The sequence below is a fragment of the Quercus robur genome, chromosome 4 (genome assembly GCF_932294415.1).
Source record: "Quercus robur chromosome 4, dhQueRobu3.1, whole genome shotgun sequence".
NCBI lineage: Eukaryota > Viridiplantae > Streptophyta > Magnoliopsida > Fagales > Fagaceae > Quercus > Quercus robur.
The window spans coordinates 39,386,313-39,403,830 of NC_065537.1; positions in this window are offsets into that span (position 1 = coordinate 39,386,313).

Consider the following 17,518-nt stretch of genomic DNA (forward strand, 5'->3'; position numbering starts at 1 on the left):
TTTTTTTTTTAAATGTTCAAATTCTTATGTGGCTACTGGGAAAGGAGTGAAATTATTAGAAAAAAAAAAAAAAAAAACAAATAAACAAACAAAAACAAAAACGCTATAGTAGTTTCAACCCCAAAGAATCAACTGGCGTTTAAAATTATTTGCTACAGTATTTTCAGTTTTTAGCAAAATAAGTACTATCCAAACAGATTCTAAGTATTGGTGTTCAAAATAATATGAAATTCATGAATTAAAAAATGTTGTAAAAATACATATTTAAAATATTTAGGCCCCGTTTCGTACGGTGTTTAAACAACAAAAACTGTTATTTAAACACCATAATACATTTTATTTTTTAATCCACATGTATTTCCATAAAACTTAAACAACGTTATTAGAAATCTTTTACTGAATGGCCTCTTATAATGCAAAAAATGTGTTTAGTACCATATTTCAAATAATGTATTTAAAGATGTAAAAAAATATAATTGTGTGTTTAACATGTATATGTACGTATATTTTTTTTAAAGGATGACTGTATTGTAAAAGAATACTATTTTATTTAAGGAAAAAGAAAATTAAAAAATAAAGGACAAAAAAGTAAGCTCGTGGGAAAAATAAATAAATAAATAAAGAAGAAGAAAGTTGAACCGTGTGAGAGAAAGTTTGGTTTCCACGTTTTTCAATTTATTTACAAAAAGATCATTCATCAATATTACTTAGAAACTAAAAACTGGTATAAGTTTTTAAAATACATGCTTTAAACACCTTAATTTGTTAATGGTAACTCAAACACCCATAATAAAACATTACTACCAAACACTTTCTCTTTTTTCTTTTTTTTGCCTACAATTTTTGTTGTTTAAGCATTGAAAAATTGTTGTTTCAACGTCATTACCAAACTGGCCGCCCTTAAACTCTGACTCTTCAGATTTATCACCTACCACCAATATTTTAATGTTTTGTTTATTTTATCGACCACTTTCCCTATACCAACGTGTCATTTACTGCATCTTTTTTTTGTCTAATCTTGTCAATTGTCATGCCTTTTTTTTTCCCTTTCACTTAATAAACCTAACTGAAATATTTTATAAACATGTTAATGTTATTGAGCTGAAATTGTGTTGAGACTTATTGGGCTAGTTTAGGAATATAATTTGCTTCAGTAAAGTTTAATAATAAACTATATACATGGGTTGTTTATCCCCAAAAAAAAAAAAAAAAAGACTATATAGCCTTTTAGCCTTTTACCAAAAATTAAATTTATAACTATGTACGTAAAAAAATTTAATTTTTTATTAATATATATGTGTGTAAATAAATAAATAATTATATATATTAATAGCGATAATCTCGAAATAGTACATCAATATCAACCGGTACCGAAATATTTTGTAATTCTAGATTAGTTCAAGATAAATTATAAATGATTTTAGTACTATGAAAGAACATACATCACAACTTTATTGAATTAAAACTTAAAGTTAATTTATGTAATAAAGTTTTTTTTTACTTAATAATATTTAATATTAAGTTTGGCCCCCCCTGAAAAAAAAAAAAAAAAAATTATGGCTTCGTCATTGTACATGATTTTAATTGTAAACTTTTAATTAAAGGATTATGTTGGATTTTCTATTGTGGAAATCACTCTTCATTTCTCGAGGATCACCTTAAGGGGGCATTCAGTTCACTTGATGTTATATCAAGGTGTAATGTAACACTCTTGTAATCTTAGATTCATGTAATCACATTGCCTTAATGTGACATTAAGGTGTTTGGTTCATTAAATTACATTCCAATCATAATTCAGGAAATTTATATAATTGATTCATAAACATTCTTAGAAATAATTAAAATTATTATAATAATATATTGATTGAAAATAGCCTCAATACCAAAAAATGCCAAAATTACCCTTGAACAAAAAAAAAACCCTTGAAAGACCCAAAAATGATAAAATTATCCCTAAAACCTTTAATTAAAAAAAAAACACTTGAAATCTAGAAAATGGCCAAAATACCACCTGAAATCTCAAAATGACCAAAATAGTCCTGAAATATCTAAAATGACCAAAATAACCTTGAAATCACTAGAATGACCAAAATACCTCCGAAATCACTTAAATACCTCTAAAACCTCAAAACAACCAAAAATACCCCAAAACCTCTTTAAAATGACCAAAATAGCCCCGAAATTTATAAAATGACCAAAATACTATGAAACCTCTAAAATGACAAAAATACTCTTAATATCACTAGAACGAGCAAACCCCCCCCCCCCCCCCCAGCGCCCGCCCCCGAAAACCTCAAAAACAACCAAAATATCCCAAAACATCTAAAATACATCCTGAAATCGCTAAAATGACCAACATGCCCTCAAATCCTCTAGAATAAGTTGGGGAGGGGGGGGGGGGGGGAAACACTCTAAAATGACCCAAATACCCTCAAAATTCTAAAAAATGACCATAATACCCCTATAACCTCAAAATGAACAAAATACCCCTAAAATCTAAAAAATGACCAAAAATGCCCACGAAGCCTCTAAACTAACCAAAATACCCAAAAACTTATAAAATGACCAAAAATATCCAGAAACCTCTAAAATGACCAAAATACCCTTGAAACCACTAAATGACATAAAATAACCCGAACCTTTTGGTTATTTTGAAGGTTTTGGGTATTTTAGGCCAGTTTAAAATTTTCAAGGTAGTTTAGTCATTCTAATGGTTTTGGGGCATTTTGGTCATTTTACTGGTTTCAGGTTTTTTTGCTCATTCTAGAGGATTTTAGGGCATTTTGTGCATTTTGCAATTTTGGTGTATTATAATCATTTTACATGTTTTGGGGTATTTTGGTCACTTTAGGGGTTTTTTTTTTTTTTTTGGCTCATTCTAGAGGATTTAAGGGCATTTTGGTCATTTTTACAATTTTGGAGCTATTTTTAATCATTTTATAATTTTGGGGGTATTTTGGTAATTTTAGAGGTTTTGTGGTATTTTTGATAATTTTACAAGTTTTTGGGTTATTTTGGTCATTCAAGAAGTTTCAGGGTTATTTTGGTCATTGAAGAGATTTCGGTGTAAATTTTGTTATTTTGAAGTTTTGGAGGTATTTTGGATTTTAGTTATTTTAATGGTTTCGAGGGGGTATTTTGGCCATTTTAGTGATTTCAAGGGTATTTTTGGGATTATCTTTGTTATCTTAGAGGTTTTAGAGGTATTTTGGTTATTTTAGAGGTTTTGAAGGTATTTTGGTCATTTTAATGTTTTCGAGGTATTTTTACTCATTTTAGAGGTTTTGGGGTATTTTGGTCATTCTATTGGTTTCAAGAGTATTTTGGTCATTTCAGTGGTTTCGGGATATTTTTCGTCATTTTAGAGTTTTCAAGGTATTTTCGCTCATTTTAAAGGTGTTAGGGGTATTTTGGTCATTTTTTAGGTTTAGGGATATTTTGATCATTTTTAGAGGCTTCAAGGGTATTTTGGTAATTTTATAAGTTTCAAGGGTATTTTGGTCATTTAAAAGTTTTAGGGGGTTTTGTGCCCATTTTGGAGATTTTGGGGGCCTTTTGGTTATTTTGAGGTGTTTGGGATATTTTGGACATTTGTGGTGCATTTTAGTCATTTTGGCGGTTCCTATAGTATTTTGGTCATTTTTGAGGTTTTGGGGTATTTTATAGGGTTTTTTTTTTTTATTATATATATTTTAGTAATTCTCATTAGTAAAATAAAATATTTTAGTATGGGCAATTTTGTCAATTCAATAAATTGTTACATCCCCACCAATAAGTAATGTAAGATCATCACCATTTAAAAATGTGATTTGATATATTTTGTAATCTTAGATTATGATAATGTTAAAAAAAATAAATGAACCAAACACCTTAATGTGACATTAAGGTATTGTGCATCATATCAAGGACATATCACGGTGAATTAAATGCCCCCTACGTGATTATGTTTTTTGAGATTTTTAGATATTGAGGTTGACAGTGTTTGGTTCACCATAATGTGAAGCACATTACTATAACGTGACATTTGATGTTTTCTAAGATTACAAAACATATCACACTACCCTAATCTCATTGCCTTATTAAATGAAGTTAATTTTACATTACTTATTGGTAGGGATATAATAATTTACACAATTGGCAAAATTACTTGTACTAATAAATTTTATTTTACTCTTAAGAATGACTAAAATACCAAGAAACTGCTAAAATACCCCAAAAGTTCTAAAAAGACCAAAATACCCTTGGAACCACCAAATGACTAAAATACACTCTAAATGTCCAAAATATCCCTAAAAACTCCAAAATGCCCTCAAAACCTCCAAAATGACCACAATACCCTCAAAACCTCTAGAATGACCAAAAACAAAACATGTCATCATCTCTGTCTAACGCTTGAGCCACTAGGCTAGGAAGACCAGAGAGAAGAATAAGCCCTGTCCAATTGAATAGAGTTTCCCATTGGGCCAAAAGATGAGTAGGGAATTACCGTCCCTATACACAAAAGAAAAATAACAAGATTTGAAAAGTATCAATATGCCCATTTGTATAATTGACTCGTGTATTTTGTGCTAAAAATAGGGGAGTCAAAGAGAGAAAAAGACTATTAGGTTGGCATGGTACTGAAGCACCTTAAGCATATATGCGGTACAAAAAGAGAGGGGCTAATCCAAAAGAGAAGCGTATACATCAAAAAACAAAACCTCTGAGGTAGGAGGAGGAGGTTCTTCCATCCAAATTACATCATCAAAGATAGATTTAGCAAACTTAGCTAAATAGTGCGCCACTGAATTGCCAAATCACCTAACACGTGAGAAAAAGCCTTTGCAAAGACCAACCACCCAGCATTTTTATTTCTTGCAAAATAAGTCTAAGTAGTCATGAGTCGTCCATATCCGGTAGAGAGAGTTTTCTCATATCATTAATACAATATATATCATTAAAATCACCCATTAGGAGTCATAGGTAATTATGTTAGGTTGAAAAGTTTTCATGGAGCCCTATAAGCGTTGTTCAAATTGAAAAAATATTTTTTTTAGAGAGTTTCAACCTATTGCGTCCGTTCCTGATGATAGTTTTTTATCATTAGACAAAGACACCAATCAATTTTTGGTGTAAGTGGAGATTGAATCTCAAATTTTTTATTCAATCATCAGAGACTTTATCAGTTGAATTAACTGAAATCCACTTCAAATTGAAAACTATGTTGAGCGTAAATAGATGACTTTTTTTTTTTGGGACAGGAAAATATTTTGTTTAGTCAATAATACGAGGGTGCGATGCACAAATTAATTAAAATTTTTATTTTTATAAATATTATAGCGAGTTTAAATTAATTATCGTAATATATATATATATATATATATTTTAGCTACTTGACACATAGACTACGTGTAGCATACAGGTTTTATTATATTAAAATATATATAATAAAAAAATTGAGAAGAATTAAAATATAAAATTCCATAGATTATAAACACAACTAAATACATAAATTAAATTTATTTTAATAGATGGAGAAGATAGTCAATTGGTACAACCATGACCTCTAGGATCCAACTTTTAATTCCTTGAAATTTTTGGTAATAGAATTTTAGTTGAAGTAGACTTTTAAATTTTTAAAAAATTATATTATAGATTTTTACTTACCTTAAACTATTCTAACAACTAATAGGATATTTAGAGTTTTAGTTGGAGTAGAATTTTTATTTTCTTGGAATTCACGTAATTGTGCTTTAGCTAAGTTAAACTATCCTAAAAAGATAAACTAATTTAATGTTTAATAAGAATGTAGCCATTTTTGGTGGAGAGAAGATAGCAACTTGGGGCGACCATAATTTTTAGGACCCAAGTTTTACTTTTATTACTAGTTGAAGACCCATTTTTCTTTCTGTTTTTGATAACTAATAGATGGATATATTAAGTGATCTTTCATACTATGAAGCATCAATAGAAAAAGATGATAAAAAAAAAGGAAATAAATTTTTTTTTTAGAATACTAAGTATTTTAACACACACACACAAAGGGAGAGGAGAGAAGATCTAAAAGAAACTGATAATAATGTATATCCAAAATGGCCTAACTCTTAGATACACAGCACAAACTTAGGAAATATTGTAAAAGAACTAATCGTTGAAAAATAATCACATGAACCGAATTAAAAACTTATTAATGGAAGGGTCAAAATAATTAAAATAAAAGTAGGGGAATTAAAAATAACTCATAACTGGTTGTTATTATTTAAAATTTAAATTCTATCAAGAGTTATTGTGAAACATCATACCTATAGTATCCAACTATTTCACATTAGGTTAAACACATTTCCAAACTAATCTTGTACCTATTAATTAAGGTTAAGTTAGGTCTAGGTTCAGTATCTTACATTATAATTTTGAAGAAAAAAAAGTTGTGGCAATAGGTAATTTTTTTACCGAAACCGTTACTTACATGGTATAAACATAAGAAATTAAATTCTATAGGGGCTTGGTGTAAACTCTTTGGCACCCTCCAATAAGGACATGCCACATCATCATATTATCAAAACATAAATGCATCTAATTACACTAAATAATATTTCAATAAACACCATATTTTAAGTTTTAAGTAAAAAACTGATGTGATGTTATTAGGTGTGCTATGATGTATTCAATATTAAGTAAAATGTTGTGTTGTTTTGCTCTAGCACTTGTAGCCTATTTTGCTTTTCCTCAATCTTTTTGCCTAAGGAACATAGTGAATTTTTACTCCAAGCTAACAACTGCTTCCTACATTCTTTTATTTTGTTACACACCTGGAATATAGGACTCCCATTGAAGGAAACAGACCAAGCATTTGCAATTGTATCCTCATAGCCTTCATCCTTCACCCATGCTTCCTCAAAACGAAATCTTTTTTTATGCATCCCAATTTGAAATTGAGATTGCCTTCTTAATCGCACCCCAATGGCCATGTGATCGGAATTTGAAAACTTAAATGAAGAACTTCAAAGTTAGGAAAAAGGTCATACCATTCTTGGCTACCCCACGGTCGAGTCTAACATATACTCGATCTTGTTCATCTCTCCGATTGCACCATGTGAAGCGAGCACCTTTAAAATCAGGGGCGGAACTACCCTTGGACTAGGGTGGGGCAATGGCCCCCCCCCTAAATTTTTTTTTAAAAAATATTATTATATGTATGTGTATTAATTTTAGCAATTTTGTTCTATAAAATTACATTTTATTTCCCTTTAACAATATTATTGATTCTTTTAAGAGTAATGCTATATTCACAAACTTTTTTATAACATTTTTGTAAACCTTTTTGGTAGCAAATTCTTATTGGTTCGCATATGGGCACACCACTCACATCATTTTTGTACTTACCAGTAACCACTTATTACATAAGTAATTTATAAAAAAAACTTACAGCTCTAGCATTTTCCTCATTTTAGTGACCATAAAAATATTTATAGATCTAATATCTAAAACAAAATATACAAGCCCAAAAAAAGAAAAAAAAAAAGCACAGCAACAAAAATTAACTTAAAACAAAATTAAGCTCAATTAACTAATTTTATCCAAAATAAATAACCTTGCCCTTTAGAAAATTCTAAACAAAAATAATTTTGTTCTTACCTACAAAAGTAGCAGAATCAAAGGTTGAAATCACTGCAAACAACTAACAGTAAAACCGCCCCTCCTAACTCAAAGTTTTGGCTCCGTCCCTGTTTAAGACCCATGTCTCTTAATCTGCAATCATCTAGCACTTCTCAAAAATTCTCCATTTGCCACTCACTTCTCGGTTCTCCTCCGTGTTTTTTATTCGCTGAAAGTATCTCATTGAGGTCTCTAATGCATATCCATGGCAATGTGACTTGTTGATGAAATAGGCGCATCAAATTCCATGTCTCAATGCACTTCAGTTTTTTAGGGTACCCATAGATGCTTGTCAATCTCCATTAAACCCCATCCTTCTCTGTCACAATAACATCTATATGGCTCTTTGACAAGGTTTTCAACCTCACATACCATTCTAAATCCCATAATAGAGCCAAACCCGCACCCATTCCAATTCTATCTACAAATAGATTATCTATTTTTAATTCATCTCTTACTCCTTTTGGGCGGGTTGAGCAATATTTTTTTTTTCCTTTTTTCCTCTCAATGCACGATTGTCTCTTGTTTGCTATCGTGCGCTCGAGCTTTCTCTAGCCGCTTCGCGAGCTTTGCTCCGACTTCAGCCTTCATTGTCCCTTCGTGGGTCTTCTTGTCTCCTTAGTGAGACCTTCAGCTACCTAGTTTGTGGGCTCCGCGCCTTCGAAGGAGGTCATCGCCTAAAAATCTAAAGGTGCTGATCAACTTCGTTGTAGCTCCGAAGGCTTGTCAATTGTTGTGTGAGTTCTTAGCTTCGTGGACCAACCCATATCTTGGAGTGAAGGGGTTGATTGTTCTTGTTAGTGAAAGGCACTATTATTGGGTCCCAAATGATATTATCACAATATTAGCAATCTAAAATAGCAATTACACACAAAACACAAAATATTTAAGTGGAAAATCCTTTCTCTTTGAAGGAAAAAACTACAGGATAAACTTCAAATAATTTCACTATTATCAAATCAATTACAATAATTCTTGTGTATATCTTACGGCTAAAAAAAAAAATCTCTCTTATTTTCTTTACTCTCACACACACTGATTATCTTTCTCAAATGTGGCAACACTTTACTCTCTCCTTTTTATTTTCTTCTCCACGCACAACTCTTTTTCTTGGCTGTCTTCTTTCGTTAAGCGACTCCCTCTTGATTGCTCTCTTCTTCTTCTTCTTCTTCTTCCTCCTTTTTTTTTTTTTTTTTTAATTTTTTTTTTCACCATGCGGCACTCCACTCCTTACTTTGTATAATAAGTCTGCTGCCTCCGAAAAAAAAAAGAAAAAAAGTCTGCTGCGTCACATCTTTTCCTAGGAATATTTGAATTCCTAACTCAACTTTAATTATAATTCTTGAAGAGCACTACTATTTCATAATTCTAATTGAACTAGGAGAGTTTAACTTCTTCTTCTTTTTTTGGGTTAAAAGGAAAGTTTAACTTCACATGGCTTGAAAGTCACACAAACATAAGCTCATTAATTGAGCACTACTTCGGTGTGGGCTGGACATTGGTGTCCACGTGCACCCAACAACTATGTGGCTGGGTCTTTGCAAAGTGGAATGCTTCTATATTATCTCAACAGTACTTAACTTAGTTACAGGTAAATTTGTCTTTCAAAAAGTCACAGATTTAGGTGTTATTGTGTTCATTATTGAATCTCTGTAGTAAGGTGATTAAGGAAGCGGAATTATGAGTATCTTGAGCCTTAATTGCCGTGGACTTGGGGACAAAAGTGCTGTTGGAGAGCTTTCTAAGCTCATTAAAGTTCAACTTATGAATTCTGTCATGCCTTTGATTGAAAAAAAAAAAAAAATGCTATATCTACAATATTTCTACAACATTTTTACAACAAATCCTAAGTGGCAAGTTGTTACTGGTTGTTTTTGTTGGGGCAAAAAAGTAATCTTCATGTTAGTTTTAAATTTGAACCAATAACAACTAACCACCCATGATTTGTTGTAAAAATATTGTAAAAATGTTGTAGACATAACATCTCTAAAAAAAAAAAAAAAAACTACTTTTAGCTTATGATAATTCTACTTGTCATTATGACTATTTAGGTGAGCATCTCAAGGTATTTCTCTCTGTTTCCTGTAAGTACTCCAAATCTATGAGTTTTATTTTCTTACAATGAGACTAAAAGAATTATTGTACTGGAATCATTTAAATATGTTTTTTAAATGCGATCCTTAATTACTTGTACTTGACTCAATCTTGTGCGTTCTGTTTATTTCTACTTATTGTGTTGTTAAGCTCACCCCTTTATATCTTTTTCTGATTGAGTTTTAATACATTACAGGTTTAGCATGCGGTGGGTGAATGCTTGTGAAGTTAGAGGCAAACATTTATAATTGCTCTCAACTTTTGAACTTGTTCTGAAAAGCCCAAAAAGAAATTGAACTCTTTCGAAAAGAACCAAAAAAAAAAAAATGTAACGTGTTATAAATAAAACCAAAAAATTAAATTGGCCCAAAGATAAAATTACCCAGCCCATTCCCTGCCCAGAAACACCATCGATCAACAGTTGTTCTCCTCAAAATGGACTTTCTTGGCCTCACACAGCAACGACGAAGCTGACTGAATATCTGAGAAATGAGTAGAACCATAGAAGCATGAAAGTCTTTAAAAGTGTGTTTTTGAGAGACAAAGAGAGATAGAGAGAAGATAACTGAGATGAGATCTTTTTTTTTTTTTTTAGATGAGATCTGTGTGTGGGAAGTGAAATAACTTGATGTAGAGTATAGAGACTGAACAAGACACCTGAGAATACATGCAAAAGATATATGCTTTTAAACTTTAAAGTTTAGTGCCATTTGGCGGTGTTATTTAAGTATTAGTCCTATTGGTGGTCAAAATAATACGAAAGTTGTGATTTAAAAAAATATTGGAAAACACGTGTTTAAAATATTTAAAATGCAAAGATAATTATGTGTTTTTTTTAAGTGACGTACAGTAAAAGAATGGTATTTTATTTAAGAAGAAAAAAAAAAAAAAAAAAAAAAGTGGGGCAATGGAAGAAAAAGTAAAGAAAAAAAAAAAGTTGAAGTGAGTAAGAGAAAGTTTGGTCTCCATAATTTTCAACTTATTTATAAAAAACTATTTAACAACATTATTTGAAAATAAAAAACTAGTATGATAAGTTTTCAAAATACACGCTTTAAACACCATAATTTGATAATTGAAACTCAGACATCCATAATAAAATATCACTACCAAATACTTTTTTTCCCATAACTTTTAATGTTTAAACATTGAAAAATATTTTCTGAACCAGTCGCCCTTCAACTCTAGTCTTTGGATTTATCACTTACCCACCGATATTTTAATGTTTTGTTTACTTTATCAACTACTTTACCTTCACCAATGTGTCATTTACTGCTTCTTTTTTTGTCTGATCTTGCCAATTGTCATGCCTTTTTTTCCCCTTCACTTAATAAACCTAACTAAAATATTTTATAAACATGTTAATGCTATTGAGCTGAAATTGAGTTGAGACATATTGGGTTAGTTTAGGAATATAATTTGCTACAGTAAAGAATAATAATAAACTATATACATGGGTTGTTTATCAAAAAAAAAAAAAAAATATATATATATATATATGGGCTTTTGTCAAAAATTAAATTTATAACTATGTGCGTAAAAAAATTTTGTATATAAAAATTTAATTTTTTGTTATTATATATGTGTGTATATATATTAATAGCAATAATCTCAAAACAATACATCGGTATCAACTGATACCGAAATATTTTGAGATTCTAGATTAGTTCAGAATAAATTATAAATGATTTTAGTACTATGAAAGAACATACATCACAACTTATTGAGTTAAAACTTAAAGTTAATTTATGAAATAAAGCTTTTTTTTTTTTTACTTAAGAATATTTAATATTAAGCTTGGCCCACGTAAAAAAAATTATGGCTTCGCCATTGTACATGGTTTTAATTGTAAGCTTTTAATTAAAGGATTATGTTAGATTTTTTCTTGTGGACATCAATCTTCATTTCTTTACGATCACCTTAAGGGGGCGTTTGGTTCACTTGATGTTACATCAAGGTGTAATGTTATATTCTTGTAATCTTAGATTCATGTAATCACATTGCCTTAATGTGACATTAAGGTGTTTGGTTCATTAAATTACATTCCAATCATAATTCAAGAAATTTATATAATTGATACATAAACATTCTTAGAATAATTAAAATTATTATAATAACAAATTGATTGAAAATAGCCTTAATACCAAAAAAATGCCAAAATTACCCTTGAACCAACAAAATACCCTTGAAAGACACAAAAAAATCAAATTACCCCTAAAACCTTTAAAAAAACACTTGAAATCTAGAAAATGATCAAAATACCCCCTGAAACCTCAAAATGACCAAAATATACCTAAAATCAATAGAATGACCAAAATACCCCCGAAATCACTAAAATGACCAAAATACATTTAAAACCTCAAAACGACCAAAAATACTCCAAAACCTCTTTAAAATGACCAAAATTGCCCCGAAATTTATAAAATTACCAAAATACTTTGAAACCTCTAAAATGACAAAAATACTCTTGAAATCGCTAGAATGAGCAACCCCCCCCCCCCCCCCCACCCTTCCTGAAAATCTCAAAAATAACCAAAATATCCCAAAGCATCTAAAATGATTTAAAATACACTCCGAAATTACTAAAATGACCAATGTGGTTGCACGATTTTCCTGGCCCAACTTCTGTTGATCAGGCCTTGGCCCAAAGCACAACCCACAATAAATACTTGTAGAGAATGGGTTAAAGAACTTGGCCTCAGTGAAACTAACAGGTCTAATGCATGTAGTGTACTGTTTGCATAAAGAAATAAGAACGTAAAGAAGGATTCCTCAAGTCTGATTTTATTTCTTTTGTTCCTCTTACAATTCTGCCGTCCTTTTCTTTGAGGGACTTCACTACATTATATATTTTTCTTCTTTTCATCCCAGCCTTACACCTGTTAATCATCCAAGCATCCACTCGAGCACCTGTCCCATCAGACGCCCTCATCAGACCCTTTGTGAGTTGCAGAGGCCAAGGCGGTACTGTTCAGGAGTCTTTTCCTCATTAATGCGGCCAAGAGGGTGGTTGGGGCGCAATTAATGTGGTGGTAGCCTTCCGTGAGATATTTTGAATTTAATTCGTTTTATATGTTGGGAAGGTGAGCTGAAATGGCTGAGCAGAGTTTCTCATCTGGGCTTCGTGATGTCCGAGGAGGAATTACTCCTCGGACAGGTCTCCTTGACGCTATTGGGGTTGAATAGCGCTTCATATGAGGCTTTTCGTTGGCCAGGACTCTACTCGGACGGGCCTGAGCTTGGAATAGCCCATTATTTTTGGGCCGGGCCCCACAACCAACATGCCCTCAAATCCTCTAGAATGAGCAAGAAAACTTGAAACCTCTAAAATGGCCCAAATACTCCCAAAATTCTAAAAACAAATGACCATAATACCCCTATAACCTCAAAATTAACAAAATACCCCTAAAATCTAATAAATGACCAAAAATGCCCACGAAACCTCTAAACTAACCAAAATACCCAAAAACCTCTAAAATGACCAAAAATATCTTGAAACCTCTAAAATGATCAAAATTCCCTTGAAATATTTAAATGACCTAAATATCCTAAAATATTTAAAATGTCCAAACACTCTTTAACCTCTATAATGGCAAAAAAAAAAAAAATCTTGAAACCTCAAAAATGACCAAAATACCCTTGAAACCACTAAATGACATAAAATAACCTGAAACTTTTGGTTATTTCGAAGGTTTTGGGTATTTTAGGCTAGTTTAAAATTTTCAAGGTAGTTTAGTCATTTAGATGGTTTTGGGGTATTTTGGTCATTTTAGAGGTTTCAGGTTTTTTTGCTCATTCTAAAGGATTTTAGGACATATTGGCCATTTTTGCGATTTTGGGTTATTATAATCATTTTACATGTTTTGGGGTATTTTGATCATTTTAGAGTGTTTTTTTTTGGGTGCTCATTCTAGAGGATTTAAGGGCATTTTGGTCATTTTTACGATTTTTGGGCTATTTTTTAATCATTTTATAGTTTTGGGGTTATTTTGGTAATTTTAGAGGTTTCGAGGTATTTTTGGTCATTTTACAAGTTTTAGGGTTATTTTGGTCATTCAAGAAGTTTCAAGGTTATTTTGGTCATTCAAGAGGTTTTGATGTAAATTTTGTTATTTTGAAGTTTTGGAGGTATTTTGGATTTTAGTTATTTTAATGGTTTTGGGGGGTATTTTGGCCATTTTAGTGATTCAAGGAGTATTTTTGGTTATTATAGTATTTTTGTGATTATTTTTGTTATTTTAGAGGTTTCAGAAGTATTTTGGTTATTTTAGAGCTTTTGAAGGTATTTTGGTCATTCTAATGCTTTTGAGTCATTTTAGAGGTTTTGGGGTATTTTGGTCATTCTACTGGTTTCAAGAGTATTTTGGTCATTTTAGGGGTTTTGAGATTTTTTTTTTTTTTTTTTTTTTTCATTTTTGAGGTTTCAGGGTATTTTTCATCATTTTAGAGTTTTCAAGGTATTTTTACTCATTTTAGAGTTATTGGAGGTATTTTGGTCATTTAAGAGGTTTTGAGGTTATTTATGTCATTTTTTAGGTTTAGGGGTATTTTGATCATTTTTAGAGGTTTTGAGGGTATTTTGGTAATTTTAAAAGTTTCAAGGGTATTTTGGTCATTTAAAAGTTTAGGGGGTATTGTGGCCATTTTGGAGATTTTGGGGGCATTTTTGTCATTTTGAGGTTTTTGGGATATTTTGGACATTTGTGATGCATTTTAGTCATTTTGGCAGTTCCAATAGTATTTTGGTCATTTTTAAGGTTTTGGGGTATTTTAGTGAGTTTATTATTATTATTATTATTATTATTATTATTATATATTTTAGTAATTCTCATTAGTAAAATAAAATTTTTTAGTATGGGCAATTTTGTCAATTAAATAAATTATTACATCCCCACTAATAAGTAATGTATGATCATCCCCATGTAAGAAAGTGATTTGATATATTTTGTAATCTTAGATTACAATAACGTTAGAAAAAAAAAAAAAAATGAACCAAACACCTTAATGTGACATTAAGGTATTGTGCATCATATCAAGGGCACATCACAGTGAACCAAACGCCCCCTAAGTGATTATGTTTTTTGAGACTTTTAGATATTGGACCAAAATGGGAAATTAACATTAAATTTCAAACATTATAATTAGTTGGTTAAGTTTTCAAACTATATTTTTTACTAGCATCTCGATTTTCAGGTGGTCGTCACGTGGAAAAAATTGCCACATCAGATGTGATCAACCCATGAAAATCGAGTCTCAAAGACTTGATTTATAGGCCCTAAATCAAGCATCTTAGACTCGAAATGCTAGTAAAAAATATAGTTTGAAAACTATTACTACTAATTATATTGTTTTAAAATTAATGTTAATTTCCCATTTTGGCCTAGATATTGAGGTTGACAGCATTTGGTTCGCCGTAATATAACCTTAATGTGAAGCAAATTACTATAATGTGACATTTGATGTTTTTTAAGATTACAGTAATCTAAGATTACAAAACATATCACATTACCCTAATCTCATTACTTTCTTAAATGAACTTAATTTTACATTACTTATTGGTGGGGGATATAATAATTTACACAATTAACAACATTACTTATACTAATAAATTTTATTTTACTCATAAGAATGAATAAAATACCCCAGAAGTTCTAAAAAGACCAAAATACCCTTGGAACCACCAAATGACTAAAATACAATGTCCAAAATATCCCTAAAAACTCCAAAATGCCCTTAAAACCTCCAAAATAACCACAACACTCTCAAAACCTCTAAAATGACCAAAAACAAAACAACATGTCATCATCTCTGTCTAGCGCTTGAGCCACTAGGCTAGGAAGGCCATAGAGAAGAATAAGCCCTGTCCAATTGAACAAAGTTACCCATTGGGCCAAAAGATGAGTAGGGAATTACCCTCCCTATACACAAAAGAAAAATAACAAGATTTCAAAAGCATTAATCTGCCCATTTGTATAATTGACGCGTGTATTTTGTGCTAAAAATAGGGGGAGTCAAAGAGAGAAAAAGACTATTGGCATATATGCTTAAGGTGCTTGAGTACCATGCCAACCTAAGGCTGGCCCTCAGGCAAGGCCGCTTAAGCCATTGCCCTAGACCCTAATATTAAAATTAAAAGGTGCCAAAAAGTTTGAGTGAATAATTAGTTTTTTATTTGAAAAAGAAAAAAAAAATACATAGGTGCGTTCTCTCACTCCAATAAAGCCTCTAAAAAATATGGGACAACAGAAATCTCACTCAATTGAAATGTTAAATGGTTTCACCAAAAAAACAAAGGACCATACTGAATTATTATTCATGAGTAAGTCAATCTCCTATCCACATGGTTTATTGTCATTATTAACTATTCAATTTCTCACCACATGGTCGCACACGAAACAATCTCTCCATCTCTCTCAACACCAAAATCATATTTAGAAATTACATTTCAACTATCTTCACCATGCATCTCTTTACTTAAGGTAAACTAAAACTCATATTTGTAAACTCATATTTGTAAAAATTTATGCATAAACCATGATATTTGATTGTTTATACAGAATAAATATGCCTATGAGAGTCCGCGCCCTCAACAAAATAGAAAGTATCGGCACCTCTCTTTAGGCGTTTTGATTATTGTGGAGTCGCTACTTATTTTTTATATATTACAAAAAATTAAGAAAAAAACTATAAAAAAAAAAATACAAAGTACATGAATAAAATCGAGTTCTTATTGATTTGAACATTTACAATTGATAGAAGGAAACTATACATGGCTTTGGTTGTAATTACAGTCTAAGTAAAGAATTACAAAGCTCTTTGTCCTAGTTACAATCTACCAACAATAAAGACTACTCTATGAACTTAAGATCTAGACTCGTGGGCTAGGTTATAGGATGGGAAGGTGTTAGGCCCCTATCCTGCCTAGACAAAATCCGGTCTTCTAAACTCTAATGACCATTTAAGTACCCATGACCAATGATAGGTGACAAATTATGAAATGCAACATGTTATGTTAGTTTCTTAGATCTATGGCCAAATGTTATTTAGAGACCTCAGATCTACATTCTACTCTTTATGTAAAGAATCAAATTTGATGTTTAATGTGGAAACAATGTTTTGAATAAAAATATGTAGATTTGATGTCAATTTTATAAAAAAATGAGTTTCGGTGACAAAGTGAAAATCTGGATTTTAATAAAGAAATCTATGGTGAGAAAAATTCATATCTACTTTTAGATGTGAAAAAGAATGAGTTTATAATGAGAAAATTGCTTATATGATTTTAGGTGTGAAAAAGAATAAGTTTTAATGAGAAATTTTCAGATCTGATTTTTGGAAATGAAAAAGGATGAATATTTAATGAGAAAATTTCAGATTTGTTTTTAGATGTGAAAAATAATGAATTTTTAATAAGAAAATTTCAAATATGATTTTAGATGTGAAAAATGATGAATTTTTAACAAGAAAATTGCAGATCTGTTTTTAGATGTGAAAAAGAATGAGTTTTTAATGAGAAAATTTCAGATCTGATTTTAGATGTGAAAAAGAATGAGTTTTTAATAAGAAAATTATAGATCAAAAGCATTTAAGAACAAATAGCCATAGATCTAAGATTATGCCATGAACAACCCTAAATCTACAAGGTCAAGCATGTGCATCAAATAATCATTATATTCTAATTATGGAATCAAAATTTAAAAGAAAAATCATGCTAGAGATTGATTGCTAATAAAGAAATAAACTTAATACTTGCATCAATGCATGGATGAATTCTACAGGGGGAATTACT